This window comes from Muntiacus reevesi, chromosome 5 (assembly GCF_963930625.1).
Source record: "Muntiacus reevesi chromosome 5, mMunRee1.1, whole genome shotgun sequence".
Lineage (NCBI taxonomy): Eukaryota > Metazoa > Chordata > Mammalia > Artiodactyla > Cervidae > Muntiacus > Muntiacus reevesi.
This window is the reverse complement of record NC_089253.1, coordinates 96,383,427-96,401,434: the sequence shown is the minus strand read 5'-3', so window position 1 is coordinate 96,401,434 and position 18,008 is coordinate 96,383,427.

Genomic DNA, 18,008 nt, shown 5'->3' with positions numbered 1-18,008 from the left:
GGAGGGGGGTGCTGGGGTGCCCCTCAAGGACCAGAGGGCCTTGTCCTTTCGGACCACGGGGTAGGAGAGAAAGGAGGCAGGTGACCTGAGGGGATAGGGGAACCACCAGGGCCCTGACTTTGGCATGGAGGGTGTGGGCTGAGACGGGCTGCAGCTCCTACTTCACTTTTGCTCCCACATGGATGTCAGTGTGGGTATGTGCCCAGGAAGCACAGCTCAGTTGCACGGAGCCAGCCTGGGGACAGACTCAGGTCTCATCGGGCTCCACCAGGTGCAGGCAGGCCCCACATAGAGGGAAGGGACAGGACCTGGGTGGTCTCACAGTCCCTCCTGCTACTGAAGCCCCAGCGACCCTTGGAGTGGTGACTTTGTCTGTGTACCCTGGTCACAGGGGCCACCCACTGCTTTGGTTTGTAGTCCGGGGTGGACCCCCCGGGCAGGGGCCAGGTGGAGACACAGGCCTCACTAGTTTCTGGCCAACTCTCATCAAACAGGCTGGCCCCAGAGATACCCTGGCCTGTGGGTTTGCACAGACAGACAGTGTCCACCAGCACCAAGTTGGATTTGAAGAGGTTTTGTCCCCTTCCTCGGGGTTATCACCTGGCTCCTTCAGATCCCTGAGGGGCGTGCCTAACCTGGGTCACCTCCCTCACTGGCTGGTTCCACCTCCCTGCCCCGCACTGCATGTCCAGGTCTTCCCACCAGCGCTGCCACACTGGGCAAGGCAAGGCCAGAAACTGTTACTGTGTGATTGTTCTCAGAGAAGTGGGGCCTAGGATCCAGCTGCGTCCAGGCCACCCCCAGTGTCTTCACGTGCCATGGAGCTGGTTAGTTGGGGTCCGAGGGCCCCTACTGTGACTTGAGTTTTTTGGGAGGAGGGTCAGAGCCCAGAATGGCCAGCAGGTGGCGCCATCAGCCCACCTGCTCCACCAGGGTAGCGGGTAGACTTGCAGGGAACTGGTTAGTGAGTCTCACCCTAAAGAGTCAATCTGGATCAAAACCAAAGAAGGAGTGAGGCTAGCAGGGTGCAGAGATGGCCACATGGCCAAAGAGGAGGATGAGACTGTTTCAGAAGGAAGTCGGGGTGGATGGGAAGTCCCAGCCTGGTCAAGAGTCAGCTGTCCTTGTCCCCTGGTGGCCAGGCAAGTTGGAGCCCCGGGCGTGGGATGGTCTCCTGCTGGAGGCCTCACTCTGTGACTTCTGACCAACTCTGGTTCCTGGGACAGGAAGGGGAAGACCCGCAAGGACTTGGCCACTGGGACCAGGCAGATATCTAACCGGGTGTAGACCCTGCGTGGGGCCCAGACATCCTCCACTTCATTTGGCTCTCTTTCTGCAGAAGCAGCTGAGCCAGGAACCTGCTGTGATCTCAGCTGTGTAAACTCGTCTACAGGAACTCACCTGCTCCCTCTGACACCCCTGGGCCTCAGTTTTCTGGTCTGCGGAATGGGGGTGCAGATATAAGGAGCTGGTGCTTATAAAGTGCCTATTTGTGTGCATCAACAGCCGCAGGCTTGGGCGGAGCTGGATCTGGGTCAATGGGAGCGGGGTCCTCACCTCGCCGCTGAATTCAGTCACTTCCTCACACTGTCGGTCCCTTCTTCGGGACACTTGTATGGCCCCTCATTGAGCCCAGCTTGGGGGGCAGCCCTATACACACTCTCTTGGTTCCCCTGCTCATCTCCCATCCTCCCCCAGCCCCACCCAGCAGCCAGGTGATCAGGCTGGCCAGCTGGTCTGTGTCCCTCTGCTGAGAGACCAGCTTCACTGGACACACCTTCTTGCTTGGGCAGCTGCTGTGCCCTCAAGCCCAGCTCAGGAATACCTGTCCAGAGAAGGAAGGAGGGGCATGGTGGGTCAGCTTGCAGCACTTGATTGTTGCCAAGGTGGTCTCACTGTGTGACCCCCTCCTCCCGAATCTCCAGGGCATGGGGTCTTCCAAGCATGGCAGGATACCTGGCTGGGTGCACTGCTACCCTCGGACTAGGTGTGGTCTGCTCCTAGCAGAGCCTTTCCTGGAACCCTCGATCCCCTGGCACATCCTATGGAGGGAGCAGATGTTTCTCATCATCTGAGGATGGCTGAGGAGCCAGTGAGGCTGAGATGCCAATCTGGAGGTGGCATGGGGAGATGCAGATGGCTGGGGACCTTGGGTCAGCTTAGCTGTCGGGCCTGGGTCCTTGACTGAGCAGGCACTTTGTGGGGCGTGGAGCAGAGGTGCACACTGCTGCCCCTGGTGGGGAAGTGGGGGTAGAATGGGGGGGCGGGGTGGGCTGCTGCAGTTCTGGCCCCAGGTGTGAGGTTAGACTGGCCCAGCTCTCCCCTTCCCTACAGCCCCTTAGGGTGCAGCTCTCCCTGGGGACAAACCTGGAGAACAGGTTCCTCTAGCTGGTGGTGCTGCTGGGCTGGGAGCACACCTTACCCGCCAGGCAGCTGCCTTCTGAGGGTGGCCCCCCAGAACTGAGTTGGGACTCCCACCAGCCCCTGGGGCAGAGGCCTCCCCAACCCCCTCGACCCCCTGTCACAGGACCCAGAGCAGTGCCCAGCCTGGGGCTTGTTGGGAGAGGGGCAGGACAGGGGCTGCCCGGGGCTTGAGCTGGCCTGGGAAGTAATGTCGAGAGATTTCGGGGCACAGGTGCTGGCCAGGGACTCTGCCAGTGGCCAGGGCCAGTGTGATTCCTGGCTCAATGGGGTGCTTGGACTCTGGGGCCCTGGGCCTCTGTCAGGCTTCAAGGGGGAATGGGGCAGGCATCTGGAGCTTGAGAGGCCAAGGTGGGAAGTGGTACCATCCTTTGGCAGAGCTGCGACTGAGCTCGGAGAGGCCATGTCTAGTCCAAGGCAAGTGCAAGGTGAACCCCAAGTCTGTCTGGTCCCACATTTGGATCTTGATGGTTTTTCCTGATGCTGGGGAGAAAGTGGAGGTGTGAGTGCAGCCATCATCCTAGGGTTGAGCTGGTTGATAACTAGGGCCTGGACACTAAGGGCCCAAGGAAAAGGAGATCTGGGAGGACTTCCTGGAGGAAGAGGTTTTGCACTGGAATATAAGAGAGGGGCTCCACCCAGACCAGAGGCCATTCTTCCAACCTCCCAGGGGGAAAAGGGAGGACCCTGCAAGGTGGGGAACCCACAAGGCAGAGGAGCCGTGGGCATCAGGCAAGGCCAGGGAGGCCTAAAGAGGGTGGCCTGAGAAAGGCCCCTGGCTGGGCACAGGTCACCCACACACACTCCCGTGACTCCAGCCCGGGGAGCAGCATCCACTAGGGGTGCCACGTGTGGACAGTCTCAGGGAGGTCAGTCCTGTCCTGGGAGCTCATCTGCTGTAGGCTCCCTGGAGAAGTTCCCCTGACCCCGTGTCACTGTCTCCATCACAGTGTCCTCCTAACAGGGCAGGTACTGGGGCTGCCACCTCTGCGCTGTAGGTGTGAGCTCAGCAGGTCCTCACCACCCTGGGCCTCAGGATCCTCACCTGCCAAATGGGGGATAGGAAGTCTTACCCACCATGGGCTCCATGTGTGTCCAGTGTGGGCGGCGTGGGGCAGACTAAGGGTCGAGGCTCACTGTGGTTCCTCTTGTGAGCAGCGTGGGGCTGGGTGGCTCAGGGTTTGCAGGGAGGTGGGGCAGCAGGTGGTAAAGGCCTCAGGGGTTTGCAGGCTTCTCAGCAGCAGAAATGCTTTGTCTGTGACTCCCGTGGTGGTGCCGAGAGGGCAAGTCGAGAGGATGTCTCCTATCTGGCCCCCTCGTCTGTTGGCAGTGGGCGCCTGGTGGGCAGCAGCACTTGGAGGTCTGTGTGGACCAAGTTGTGAGGCCAGGGAGAGTGGATGCGGCTGGATGCGCAGCGGGCACGGTCCCCAGCTCGTGCTCATCTGGAAGCGAGGCCGTGGCCCGTCTTGCCATCCCCCTGCTGGCCGGGGCTCCGGAGGGAACCGCGGTGCGCTGGACCTCCAAGTCCACTTGGTTCTGAATTTGGGTTTGGGGCACAGGCTGTCCTGATTCACAGTGGCTGGTAGGTGCCAACGACCAGCTCTTCTCACAGCCCCTCTGCAGCCTTGAGGGTGCGCTGAGCGCCCCCAAGGAGGGATGTTTATTTTTGAAGTAGAAGAGCAGAGGCTACTGAAGGCCCGCAGCCTCCTCACCTGGGGTGTGAGGGTCTGGAAGCGACCATGGCCTGGGGGCTGTGAGCGTGCTCCGCAAGGGCTCCCCAGGCAGGACACAGGAGTGCGGTCCGGTGGCTTATCTTGTGAGCACCCGGCGAGGCATTGTGCAGACAGAGTGGCTCCTGTCTGGTGGAGGCCAGGGATCAGGAGCTGAGTCCCTCACAGGAGGCTCTGGGTGTCCTGTGCATCCACAGGCTCCCTGATGTGGCCTATCCGGGGCTGTAAAATGACAGTTTACAGTGGAACCTGCCAAGACCAGGCTGAGGGGGATCCCCACGAGGCGTCTTTAGTGTTCTCCCCCTGTGCAAGTCTTCCCTTGCATTTGGGAGCTGTGGCTGCATCCTCACTGCCCAGTGCCACCCAGTGGCCTCTTGACTGACTGGCGCACAGCTGACCAATCGTGTTCATCCTACCTGGTACCCCCAGGGTGCACTCTGGTGGTGTTCAGTGCCCATCTTTGGTTCTAGTTATTTTTCACAATGCATAGTGTGTTTTGTTGCAATCACCTTAAAAGCTTTTAAATACAATTTTAAAGACTATACTCCATTTACAATTATTACAAAATATTGGCTGTATTCCCTGTATTGTACAATGTATCCTTGTAGACTGTCTTGCACTGAATAACTTGTACCTCCCAGTCCTCTGTCCCCATGTGATCCCTCCTCCCAACTAGTAACCACGAGTTTGTTCTCTATATACTTAGTATAATCTCCAAGTCCATCCATGTTGCTGCAAATGGCATTATTTCATTCTTTTTATGACTGAGTAATATTCTGTTGTATATATGTAGCATGCATGCATGCATGCTCAGTCACTTTAGTCGTGTCTGACTCTTTGCAATCCTATGAACTGTAGCCTGCCAGGCTCCCCTGTCCATGGGATTCTCCAGGCAAGAATACTGGAGTGGATTGCCATGCCCTCCTCTAGGCCATCTTCCTGACCCAGGAATCTCACTCGTATCTCCTGCATTACAGGCAGATTCTTTACCCCTGAGCCACCAGGGAAGCCCATATATGTACCACATCTTCTTTATCCATTCATCTGTCGATGGACATGATGGATGCAGATTGCTTCCACATTTTGTGTTGTAATTACTTTTTAAAATTTATTTTTAATAAATAATTGCTTTACAATGCTGTATTGGTTTCTGTTGTACAACAACATGAATCAGCTTTAAGTATACATTTATCCTCTCTTGAGGGTCCTTCCCACCCCCTGCAATTACTTTGGATTCATATCTATATTAGAGGTGCAGAGGTTTTTGGCCTCTGTATCCCTTTCCACTTTGAACAATTGTTGGGGACCCCAAAGAGGCAGAGCTGGTGAGAGCTGGCTGTGAGCTCTTCAGTAATTCTGTGAGCTGGTTGGTAAACATAGCCATTATTAAAATCAAATTATGAAAATGAATAACCAAAAAGGTCCTAATGTACAACACAGGAAACTCTGCTCAGTGTTATGTGGCAGCGTGGATGGGAGGGGAGTCTGGGGGAGAATGGATCCTGGGGGAGAATGGATACATGTGCTTGTATGGCTGAGTCCCTTTGCTGTCCACCTGAAACTTTATAGTTAGACCTGTGGTTTTTCCAGTAGTCATGTACGGATGTGAGAGTTGGACCATAAGGAAGGCTGAGTGCCGAAGAATTGATGCTTTTGAATTGTGGTGCTGGAGAAGTCTCTTGAGAGTCCCTTGGACAGCAAGGAGATCAACCCAGTCAATCCTAAAGGAAATTAACCCTGAATATTCACTGGGAGGACTGATACTAAAGCTGAAGCTCTAATACTTGGCTACCTGATGCAAAGAGCTAACTCATTGGAAAAGACCCTGATGCTGGGAACGATTGAAGACAGGAGGAGACAGGGATGACAGAGGACGAGATGGTTGGATGGTATCACTGACTCAATGGACAGGAGTTTGAGCAAACTCCAGGAGATGGTGAAGGACAGGGAAGCCTGGCGTGCTGCAGTTCATGGGGTTACAAAGAGTAGGACAGGACTTAGCGACTGAACAACCACAACAACATGTATGCCTCAGTCCCTTCACTGTCCACTTGAAATTTCACGTTGTTAATTGGTTATACTCCAATACAAAATAAAATGTTAAAAATGAAAAAAAAAATCAAGTTATATAAAGCATATAAGTTATATAAAAACACAAGCAATCAACACTCAAAATTTAGCATTTCCTAATTATTCACTTCTTACTATAGATAGGATCTGTGTCTGTTCCATCTAAGGACTGGCAATCCCAGGGGACGGAATGTGCCCATTTCTTCCCAACTTCTTGCTCCTGAATCTCACGGTTGTAGCTTGAAATTGGCCAAGGCAGGCACACTTAGAGCACAGACATCAGCAAGCATGACCCGCAGGGCTTTCCTCCCCAGAGAGCTGGTGGTCAGGCTTGACCTGCACACCCTGGGTTATGAGCTTCTGACAGTTTCCACAAAGAACATAAAAGTGATCATTTAAAACAATAGCTATGGGGGACTTCCTGCGTGGTCCAGTGGTTAAGAATCTGCCTTGCAGTGCATGGGGATGTGGGTTCAATCCCTGGTCGGGGAACTAGGATCCCTCATGCTGCAGGGGCAGCTAAGCCTGTGCACTGTGATTGGAAGCCCCTGCATACTGCATGGAAGACCCAGCACAGCAAAAAAAAAAAAAAAGAAAAGAAAAAAGAAAAAAAAGAAAAGTTTTGGATGGAGTCCTACTAAAAATAACAATCAACACATTGCATGTTAATATAAATAACATTTTATGAAATAACTACGGTTTTTCCAAACAAAAAATTCAGCAAGAAGAGTGACATTTTTTACATTGCTGCAAATCTCCGTAATGTTTGGGTAGAGAAGAGAAGACAGCTCCATCTGCCCTACAGGTTGTGGTAAAGAATTCGAAGAAATCTTCTGATTCAGGTGTGTGCGTGCTAGTTCACTTCAGTTCAGTTCAGTTCAATTCAGTTGCTCAGTCGTGTCCAACTCTTTGGGGCCCCAAGGACTGTAGCCCACCAGGTTCCTCTGTCCATGGGATTTCCCAGGCAGGAATACTAGAATGAGTAACCATTTCCTGCTCCAAGGGATCTTCCCGACCCAGGGATTGAACCCACGTCTCCTGCATTGGCAGGTGGATTCTTTACCAACTGTTCTACAGGGGAAGCCCAAGTAACGGTGGGTATTCTTCAATGAGTTGCCAAAACAGAACCAATGAGAGCTTCTTTAAAAAGTTGAGATGTGAAAGCTGCAACCAAGGGGAGCTTCTCTGGTGGTCCAGTGTTTAAGAATCCGCCTGCCAATGGAGGGGACATGGGTTTGATCCCTGGTCAGAGGACTAAGATCCCACATGCAGCAGGGCAACTAAGCCACAACACAGGATCCCTCGTGCCACAACTAAGACCTGATGCAGCCAAGCAGATAAATAAATGTATTTTTAAAAAGTTGTGGCTGAATCAGTGGCCATCAGGGATTCTATTCCACCAACACCCACTGGTCCGGTTTTTGCTTGCAAAGGATCTTCACCATGATTTTGGACTATCCTGCTTTGGTCATTTGGGAAATACTCATTTTCTGGATTTTCCAAGTGTTGACACATTTCATTAGATCATATTAACACCACCAATCTCATGAGAAAAAGCCATCACTGATGGGAAGCTGTCAGACCCACAGCGGTGGGTACGAGTTCTCCCCAAAAGTTGATGTTCACTTAAGCTCTGACTTTTTAGCGTTGGCGGCAGCTCTTGTCATTTCATTTCTTTTCCTCTGAAGTGGCGGACTCACTCCATTTGTTTTTGAGAGCAGCTGGTAGATGTCTGCACACCCATACGGCAGGGCCAGCTGTTCTTCCGGGTAAAATGCGGTGTCTGTGGGCTGCATCCGTGGCCGGTTCAGGGGCGGCAGCTTTGCGTGCACGTGGGAGCCCCTCGTTGTCGTCTTGAACAGAAAACTAGAAAGATGCGAACCCAGAGCTGAGGTTTCACGGGATGCATCCTTCTTACTGCTTTGTTGAGGACGTGCTCAGGGAGACAGGTTTTCATTTGTTCAATCCTGAGCACGTGGTGATGCAGGGCATGAGGATGTGGCCCCGCAGCCTTGATCCGTGCAGAGCAAGCGCTACCCCCTGCCCCTGTTGGTGCACACATCTGAGCGGGGAAGGAGAAGGAATCATGAGAACAGTTCTGACCCTGTGGGCCGCTGAAACATTCTGGGCACCCTGGGGTTCCGTGGGCTGTACTTTGGGAAGCAGCGCTCAGGGGCATGGCCTTGGTCGGCCGCCCCTCTGATCTCCGCTCCGTCGCTTGACGCTGTGCTCTCACTCACCGTGCACGTCTCTCCCATGAGATGTCTCTCTTTTTCCTTCTGATGTTGTTTTCCAAGTGTGTGACTTCCAGCACCCAGGTCCCTTGGGGCCTGGAGGGATCTTCTCTGTGGCAGAGCGGCTGGGTCCCAGGCTGCACACACGGGCCCTGGCTGAGTGATCCCCGCTCGTACCCAGGACTTGCCCTCAACTGAAGCCCTTCCCTCCTTTCCCGGGCGTGGGTCCTGTTCCACGAAGCCCCTGGACCCAGACGTGTGGGTATGTTACCTGGTCACTCCTACCTAGCCTCGGGGTCAGGGCACAGGCCCAGATAGGCTGGAGGGTGGCCAGCCAAGCCCATATGCGCAGACGGCAATGCCCACACCCAGACCAGCAGACTCCCCTGCCTACAGTGGCCAATGCCCAGCCTTCAGGCTGGGCTGAAGTGGCTGCCAAGGAGCAGTTCCTGGTGTCAACAGCAGCCCCTACCCTCCCGCCCTGTCCTGGCTGGCCTCTGAGGGACAGGGGTCCAGTGGGCCTTGTGACCCCGTCCCCACCCACTCAGCCTGATTCTTAATGATGTCATGCTGACTGCACACCCGTGGGCAGCGGCCAGTTCCCAGGCTTGTCGCTGGCATCTGGGCTGGGGTCTGGGCAGAGGCTGGAGGTCTGGGTTGGGAGGTGTCCCTTCCTTAGCTGGGGGTCAGCCTGTGAGAGGAGGAAGGGTCGAGCTGGGGACCCTCCCCACGGGGGGCTGGGGTGGCTGGAATGAGGGGCACCACCAGGGTCCTGGGATAGCTCGGGGGCAGGGCCGGCAGCGAGGGCTCACGGCGCTGGTGCTGACCTCACAGTCCTCTGCGGCCTCGCCTCGGCGCGCAGTGGGTGCTGCTGCCTAATTAGGTTCTGCTGTGCCAACCCGAGCCCCACACCCGGCCCCGCTCCGGCAGACGTGTCCGGGCACGGCTCCTGGGCTCCCGCCGCGGCAGGAAGCACAGGCCTGCTCGGATCCCCGGCAGCAGCCGGCACGGCAGCCAGAGCGGTGCCTGCCTCTTGGGCTGTGTGGCCAAGGGGCCGTGGGGGTCCAGTCACCTCGGAGAAGCTACCTGCAGGTGAGCCGGGGGTCCAGGCCACGGTGAGGGGGGCCAAGGATGGGAGGTAGGCCTGTGGAGGGCAAGGGTGGGCCCAGCCCGGCTGGGGTGGATGAGGCCTTTGGGCTGGACGGAGGGCTGTGTGGCATTACCCCTGTGCTCGTGGGATGAGCAGGACCCCGGGGAACTCCTGGGTGAGCAGGGCGGGATGAGCAAGGCTGGGGTGGGGGACCCTGGCAGTTGAGTCTGGGGAGTGGCAGCTATTCTGGGGGGGTTGCTGCTGATCTTGGGGTGGGGCAAGAGAAGAGACTGGGGGGGGTGTAGCCTGCCGGAGTGGAGGAGGGGCCCTTCTTCCCGGGGGGTACCGGAGAAGGGACATAAAGTAGGCTGCTCTGAGGGGCCCTTGGGGGGGTGCTGCCCCCCCCCAGCTGTTTTTTCCCCTTGGGCCGAGCGTGGCTCCCAGGGTCTGAGGGCCTAGGTGTCCCAATGTCCTTCCCAGGGCCTGGCCTCAGAAACTCTGTCCTGTGCACGTCAGGAGGGCTCCAGAGCCCAGTGGCCAAGGCCCCCATCAGGCCTCTGTGGTCTCTCAGTGCCCCCAGGGAGGAGGCTCAGAGGAGGGAGTGGGCACTGAGGAAGCCATGGAAGGACATGGCCTGGCGAGTGAGGAGCTGGGTAGATGTGGGGGAGGTGGGGGGAGGCCGCACAGGGGCCTAAACAGAGGCCCGGGGCGCGACAGAGCCTATGTGGAGGCTGCAAGGAGGCCAGGTGGGGCCTGGGCCCACTCGGGGTGGTGAGAGCCCGGTCAGCCAGCCCAGTGGCAGGGGGCAGCCTGAGAGGCCAGCACGGCCTTGAGCCACTGCCCAGACCGAGTGGTGGCTGGGAGGGCCCGAGACCAGAGAGCTGGGGGTGACAGTGCAGTGGGACCTGAGGGCCGGAGAAAGGGCGGAGGGGGGCCTAGCTGTGCCTTGGGCTCCCCCTGTGGTCTGTGGGGCCCCTGCGTGGCCAGGGCATCCAGCACCATCACAGCAGAAGGGGCAGTCTGGTTTCTATAAAAACATCCCCTGTTTTGCCTTTGAAATTTATCGAGCTGTGGGACAAGTCCCAGCAGAGAGATGCAGTTGCACTTGGGTGATGAGGCCATTGATATGGTCCCGGCCTCTGGTTACACCTGTGTGTATATGTGCGTGCTCAGCGTGTCCGCCTCTGTGCGACCTGGTGGACTGTAGCCCTCCAGGCTCCTCTGTCCATGGGATTTTCCAGGCAAGAATCCTGGAGTGAGTTGCCATTTCCTTCTCCAGGGGATCTTCCCCTGCCCCAGGGATCAGACCCGGTCTCCTGCATCTCCTGCACTGGCAGGTGGATGCTTTACCACTGAGCCCCCTGGGAAGCCCTTGGCTGCACCGGCTCCTCCCCCAAAGCCTTGATGCTCCGGGTGGGTGGGGTCGCCCTCCTGCCTGACTCCCTCCAGGCTGCCCTGCACCCTGCCCTGGACAGGGAGTGGGGCTGGACTGCTGTTCAGCCGCCTCCTGCCCTCCTGCCCCAGCATTAACCTGGACGGCTGGACAGGCCTCACACCACCAGTCCCGTGGGCCCTGCCTCTTGAGGTGTGGTGAGGGGCAGGCCCAGATTCCATCTGGGCAGGGGACATGGTGGGGGCCCTCAGGCAGAGGGACCTCAGTGCAGCCCCTCCCTGCCTCCTGCAGATGGCCGGCCTCAGCTACTAATCCAGGCCAGCCCTTCTTCTCACCTGCTGCCCCACCACTGAGAGTCAAGGTCCGTCTGCAATGGCGCCCTCGCCCGAGGACCCAGGCCTTGATCTGGAGAACAAACGGTCTTTCCTGAGCACCAACATCGTGACCGTGGGTGAGTGCAGTCTCCAGCCAGACGGTGATGTGGTTCTGAGCTCTCCCGGCAGGTTTGATGTCCTGGTCCCACCTGGGGAAAGGGTTAGGCCCGCTCCTCTGGAACAGTGGGGGGTGATGTGGGCTGCCAGGAGTGGGACCTCTTCTGGGACAGGGGAAGCAGCACAAGCAGACTTATTATGAAGACAGCTTGGGGGCTGCCAGCTCTCTCTCCGGCTCCGTCCGGCTCAGTCAGACCCCTGTGAGCCGTGCGCTGGCTTGGGGGGTCCTCAGCTGGTCTGGGCCTTCTATGACCACGTGCCGTGCCTCCAGTCCTGGCCTTCGGTGTGCATTTCCTGGTGTTCTGTGGCCTGTTGGCTGGGACACTTGTGACCTCGGAAGTGGGTGGTGTGGGTTGAAGAGCCCGCTGTCGTCTCGATTTTAAAAACCACGGCAGTTTAGTGTCCAGACTGGAAAGTACCCAGACCTCATGGGCGTAGCTGGGTGCAGTCACGCAGCTGGAATCATGGTCTCCACCTGCCCCCACACCCGAGCTCTCCGTTCTTCTCACGTCCATCACCCAACATCTGTCTGCTGCATCTCGACTTCTAACTTTCGGAATCAGGGAGGTGTGTGGGTGGACCTGGCCAGGTGTGAGCCCTTGCCTGAGGGGAGGGTGGGCGCCTGGCGGTGCCCTGCTCCTCCCTGGGCCGCCTAGGTTCCACATCCCGCCAGACAGACCATGCCCGCAGCCCTCCGTGTGGCAGACTTACAGGGAGGTGGGGGGCTTGTCCCTTCCCCACCCAGGGCAGTTGGCTGCTGTCTGCCCCGAGGTCCAGCATGCTGGGCTGAGTTGAGGTTGCCACAGCGTGTGTGCCCCTCCCTGCTCTGGGCCTGCCAGCCCCGAGCCAGGAGCTGCAGGATGAGGGGGGCTGAGCCCACCTGGGAGGGGGGTGGGTGGGTCGCGGGGGCAGTACTCTGGGGCCCAGCACACTGCATCTCGGCAGTGTTTCCTTCTCAGGTGTGTGGTTGGCCTGGTGCCCGGGGCGGTCTCTCACCCACCCAGAGGGAGAGACTCTGGGGTGCAGATTTCTGGCTGCTTGGCTGGGCCCTCTGCTGTGCAGCGTGTCTGTCTCTGCCTGTTGTTGGGGGGCGGAGGGCTCTTCCTGGCGCCTCCTTGGCAGCTCAGGGGACCCTGGCTCTCCTGGGATGTCCTGGGTGGGGGTCTGCCTGGTGCCTGGCTAGCACCAGGCTGTGGGCATGACGACGGGTTTGTGTCTCAGTAGGGCGTGCCTGTGTGTGCTCGTGCAGACGAGGGCCTGCTCTTCCTGGGGGGCCATGCCCCCAGCAGAGCACATGGCGCTGAGAGTGTGTGCACACCTGTGGGCGTTACACTCCCTGTCTCCCCTCTCCTGGGCCCCGAGGGAACCACCCACCTCATTCCTCCACATTCCCTGGATGCGCCCAGACAAGCCTTCTCTGCCTGAGGGGGTGCCTGCTTGGAGGCACGTGGTCCCCTGCCTGGGCTCAGGGCCTGCCTTTCACCTCAGTCTGGGATGGACACCCAAGGAAGGGGTGCTTGGACAGGGGAGTGGAGGGGAGTGGAGGCCTCTGGGCCCCTGGCAGTTCTGGCTGTTGCGAGGGGCTGTGATGTTGAGGAAAGGGGGCCGCACCCTCAGACTGATGGCCCTCCCCCTGCTCTAGCCCCCACCCCCATGCTTTCCTGTCTCCCCCACGCCTGGCTCGCTGATGCTGACGTCAGGCTAGGTCCTGTGCTGGGTGTGGGGCAGAGGGCAGGGCTGGCAGGCTTGGGCGGGGGCCTGATCTGGCCTGGAAGTCCTTCCAGACTGTCCTGAGGCAGCCCTGGTGAGCACGGGAGGGTAGGGGCGGTTCGTGGGCTGGGTGACAGGCTCAGAGCTGGCGAGGCAGGCCAGTGTGTCCTGGAGGCTGTCTGGGATGGTCAGGAGGGTCCTTCTTGCTTTGAACTGAAGCATGTCTGGGCTCCTGCGGGCCACAGTGGCTGCCCTGGCCAGGCCAGTTCTGTCCCCAAGTGGAAACCAGTGTGGTGGGTGGGGCAGAGGCACCCAGGAAGTGGGGGCCTGGGGGCTGCTCTGGAGTCCTGGTCGCTCGGGCTGTGGGGCCAGTGACACAGCTGGTGCCCCCTCGGTGCCACCCACACTGGACTTGTGTCCATGGTGTCCACGATGGGGGCAGGCCCTGCCCCAGTCTGGGCAGTGTGTGTGGCAGGCTCTCATCTCGGCCTAGGGCTCTTGGCCCAGAGCGGACCACACGCACCAACTCCTACTGGGCCTGGGCGGGTGGACAGGGTGGGGCCAGGCCCCACCCCACAGCGTGGTCGCCTACCCAGGTTCTCCTGCATTTAGAGTTACTTAATCCCATGCAACAGGTAGGACAGTGCAAATGAGCCGCCCTGAGGTTATGGATCTGGGGTGCCGTGGGAGGGGCTCGAGGCGTGGGTCTGGCCCCCCTTAACCCTAGGGCTTGCAGTGCTTGGGCAGTGGAGTGGGTGTCCTTGCTGACCTGGGGCCGGAGTGTCTGTGGCGGCTGTATCCTCTGGGCCATGAGGCTGGGGGTGGGGACTGGAGTGAGTCTATATGGCAGGAGGGTGAACTATGAGTCTATATGGCAGGAGGGCTTAGAAGTGTGTTCAGACTGCCTGCTTTACCTGGGTGTTGGTTCCCCCTGTGCTGGCCTTGCTGTGTTTCTTTTCTGCTGAGGGAGGAAGCAGGACCTGCTGGAGGAGATGGTCTGGAGGCACAGAACACAGCCTTCCCTGAACCTCTGTGTGCAGGCTCTAGCTGCTGTAGGTCACCACCTGTGCCTCTCGCTGTCCTGCTCCCTCCTGTGGAGCCCTGCCCTGGGAGCCTAGACTTGTGGCTCCCTTCTAATCTTCGCATCTTCTTCCAGAGCATGAATCTTCCCGGCTGCCTCACTCTGGTGGATGCGGTGCCTCGGCCGTCACCGAGCACCTAGTGAGCCTGTGATCGCTGGCAGTTATGCAGGCATCTCAGTCTGCACCTCTGGTTGTTTCCTTGGAGGCGCTGTGGTCTTGGCATTTGATGTGCACCAAGCTCTTTGAGGCTCCCGCCTTCAGCTTCCTGGGTAGCCTTGGCGTCTGCTGCCCTTGTTCCGGCCTCCCCAGCCACTTTTCCTTGCTTGGTGCGGGGCCATGGGCTTTTTTGGAGGAGGCAGGACTCATGGACTCACGTTCAGGATGATCTGCATCTGGGCAAAGTGACTGTGGCTCCTTGGACAATAGCAGCTTTGGGCTCCTTCATTCTCTAGACACCCCTGGGGGCCTCTGGGCAGGGGCGCGCTCCCCTCATGAAGAGTCCTTATCCTCAGGAATCCAGAATGCAGCCTGGTTTAGAGAAGCAAAACCAAACCTTGCCTGTGAGTAGACAACGTAGACATTATAAAGTCCAAGTACTGTGAGCTCATCCGCTTCCCTCAGGTGCTCACTCGTGGCCTATTAATTCTTCATTTACACACAGTTTCTAACAGGTGGCCCAGAGGGTGAGCAGGCCAATTGGACTCCCCAGTCTTGGAGTGTGTGGTGAAGGTATTTCCTCTAGTAAATGCCCCACCCAAGCAAGTGGAGGAGCCCTCGACTGCAGGGTTTCCTGGCCAGGTGAACAGGGGGAGAGAACCTTTCTGATCATGTCCTCTGATCCTGTAGGCCCCTCTTCCAGGTGCCACGTGCACTGACACTTCTTGTCATCATGAATCCTGGGCTGGTTGTGTGGATGAAGCCATGAGTTGTTTTGGTTCTGGGCATCCACCCAGGGCCTGGGTGTAGAGGGATACCCCAGCCTCCACACCTGGGGTGGAATGGGGGTCCCCCATGCTCAGAGCTTCTGCACAGGGGAGATTTCTTCTGACAAGTGTGGGGCCCGCAGCTCCCAACTACTCGTGCACCAGAAACCCAGCACACGTCAGAGCTGGGCCGGGCTCTGGGACAGAGACCTGGCTGTGATGGCGGGTGGGGAGGCAGATGCCCCCAGACCATCCCGCCAGGTCTACAGGGGGGCGGGCACCCGAGGGCAGTGCGGAAACAGGGGCCGGACCACTGAACTCTGATCAGGAGAAGGGAAGGGGCCGTGGCTTTAGAAGCAGGGGATGGAGCGGCTGGTCCAGTGTCTGGGGCCAGCGGATAGTTGGGGGCTGCAGGCAGTAACCTGGGAGCTGCTTCCTGTGGGAGGAAACCTGGTCTTAGGGGTTTCCAGAGTGAGGCCAGGGCAGCAGGGGGCCTCATGCACTGGACACAGGACACCGCTGAGTTGACCAGTGCTGGTGGCTCACTCTCCAAGCACCGTACCAACCATCCTGGCCAGGGGAAGCCAGCTATGCTAGTAGCAAGCTCAGCAGAAGTCGTTTGGGTTTTGCTGAGGCCAGAGGGTGTATGAATGTGTTTGTGAGGTGAGGGGTGTTAGGGGTAGCAGGTGGGGAGCTCTCTGCAGGGACTGGTGAGGGAGCTGGTCCAGTCTCTCCTGAGTTTGGCTAGATGAGGAGGGTTGGGGCCAGGAAGAACACCCTTCAGGTGAGAGTGGCTGTGGGGGTGAGGAGAGTGAAGTCCTGCTTGGCCCCTCCCAGGACCTACCCCGGAGCACAGTGCCCAGGGCTTCTGTCCTCCCACTGGGCTGCGCAACCATGTGGGCAGGGGACAGATAGCTCTCAGTGTGTGCGGGCACAGGACTCCAGACCCGAGCCGGTGGGAGAGGGAGCATGTAGTCCAGACCTGGCCCCTGGATGACAGCTGCGGGGTCTGCTTTCTACCCAGCTGGCCATGAGGCGGGCACCTGGGCAGCTGCAGGGTGCCACTCTGCCATTTCAGACCCCCTGCTCTCTGAGCATGGTTGCCCACCTCAGAGACTTGAGGTCCACTCTCCACTCCCACCAGGGGTCACCCCACTCAAAATGCCCAGGCCCCCCACCTGGCCAGGTGCACCATGGACCTCCCAAGGCCAGTCAGATGGCTCTGCCTGAATCTCAGACTTGTCAGCTTGAGAATTTGATGTCAGCTCAGTTTGAGAGGACAGGACCGCCTCCAAGGTCCAGGAGCCCAAGTCCTGCTCCTCAACGTCTTGGGTCCCCACACTTTTCTCCATGCCCATGGCCCTGCCTGTCTGAGCCACCTGGGTGTCCATGTCTGCCTAACAAGACCTGCAGCCAGACCTCTTGTTGCACAGCTTCCCATCTCCCCTCTCCTGCCCCCTCCCCACTAACCACCTGTCTTATTTATCTTCTGAACCTGACCCGAGAACACCCCCTCACTTTTGTCTCTAAGACCCTCTGTGATCTGGCCCCTGCATCCCTTTCCTATCTCACACCTCTCAGCCCTTCTCCCTCTGCTCAGCCCCTCCACTCTGAGGATCCTTCCTGCTGTGCTCCATCCAGGAAGCTGCCTAGTATCAGCAGTGACAGTTTTTATCAACCAGGGTGCAAGGCGAGTTGGTTGGCTCATGCTGGTCAGTGGGCAGAGGCCTCTAGGGCAGGGGTCTTGGGATGGGGGCCCACTGAATTCACAGTCATCCCACTGGGCACCCTGGGGACTCACAAAGAATGTCTGTCAGTGGTTACAGGACTGAAGGAACAAACAAATGAGGGAATGAATGAATGGGCTGGCCGCTGCATGGGAGCCATATTTGGTTCATAAGAGTGGTGGGTGGAATAGGCCAGGGGCTTGGGTATGGGGTAAGAAGAGGGGCAGGCCCCAATGTCTCCTGTTCCAGAGACCCCCTTGGGGTGGCCCTGGGGAGGGTCTCTCTGCTAGGACCACCCTCCTGTGCTCTGGCCACCCTCTCTCTCTGTCCCTCCCCACTATCCAAGGCACACTCCCCTCCCCACCCATCTCCTTCCTTGTCACCCAGGTCCTTCCCTGCTGCTCCCGGGCCAGTGACCCCCAGCTAGGTGAGAAGGCAGTGGTGGGCACCGAGAATGGGTTGGGGTGCCTTCAGGGAAGACGGGGAGGGTGCTGTGCTCCTCCACCCTGTCCTGTTCCCCACCCGGGGGAGGAGAGGGCACCTCCAGCCACCCCTGGCTTGGGCAGGTCACGAACTCTGGCCTCCCCTCCCCAGCCCAGCCCAGCCCCATCCATACCTCCTCCCTGGCCCGCTGACCTTCACATCCATGCTGCCGTGAGCTGCAGCCACTGACTGTTTTCTCCCCAGCTGACCTCGGCTCCTGCTCTGGAGGCAGCCCTCTGCCCCACCCCTGCCTATCCACCAGCCTCCCGCCCTTCCTGTCCACAGGCAGCTCCCCTGCAGGTCCCAGGACTTGAGAGCCCCTGGTGGGGGGGTTGCTCATGTGCTCTACCTCCTTCATCTAGATGCAGACTGTGCTGCCCGACCCACGGGTTCAGGCTGGCCTGGCCCTGTGGATGGCCACATTATACATGGCTTGGACCAGGCTCCCTGAGTCCTGACCCAGCTCAGGCACCCTCCCTGTCCTGCCAGACCCAGATGTAAGGGCTCACCCTTGCCAATGAAAAAAGCACTTTGGGGGCCAAATACCTGGTCTCTGGTGGGGGAGGCCTGGGGCAGGTGCCTTCCTCTTCCTGCACCTCAGCTCCCTCTCCAAGGAAAAACAGGGTCAGGAATCGATGAGCAGAGCCTGTAGAG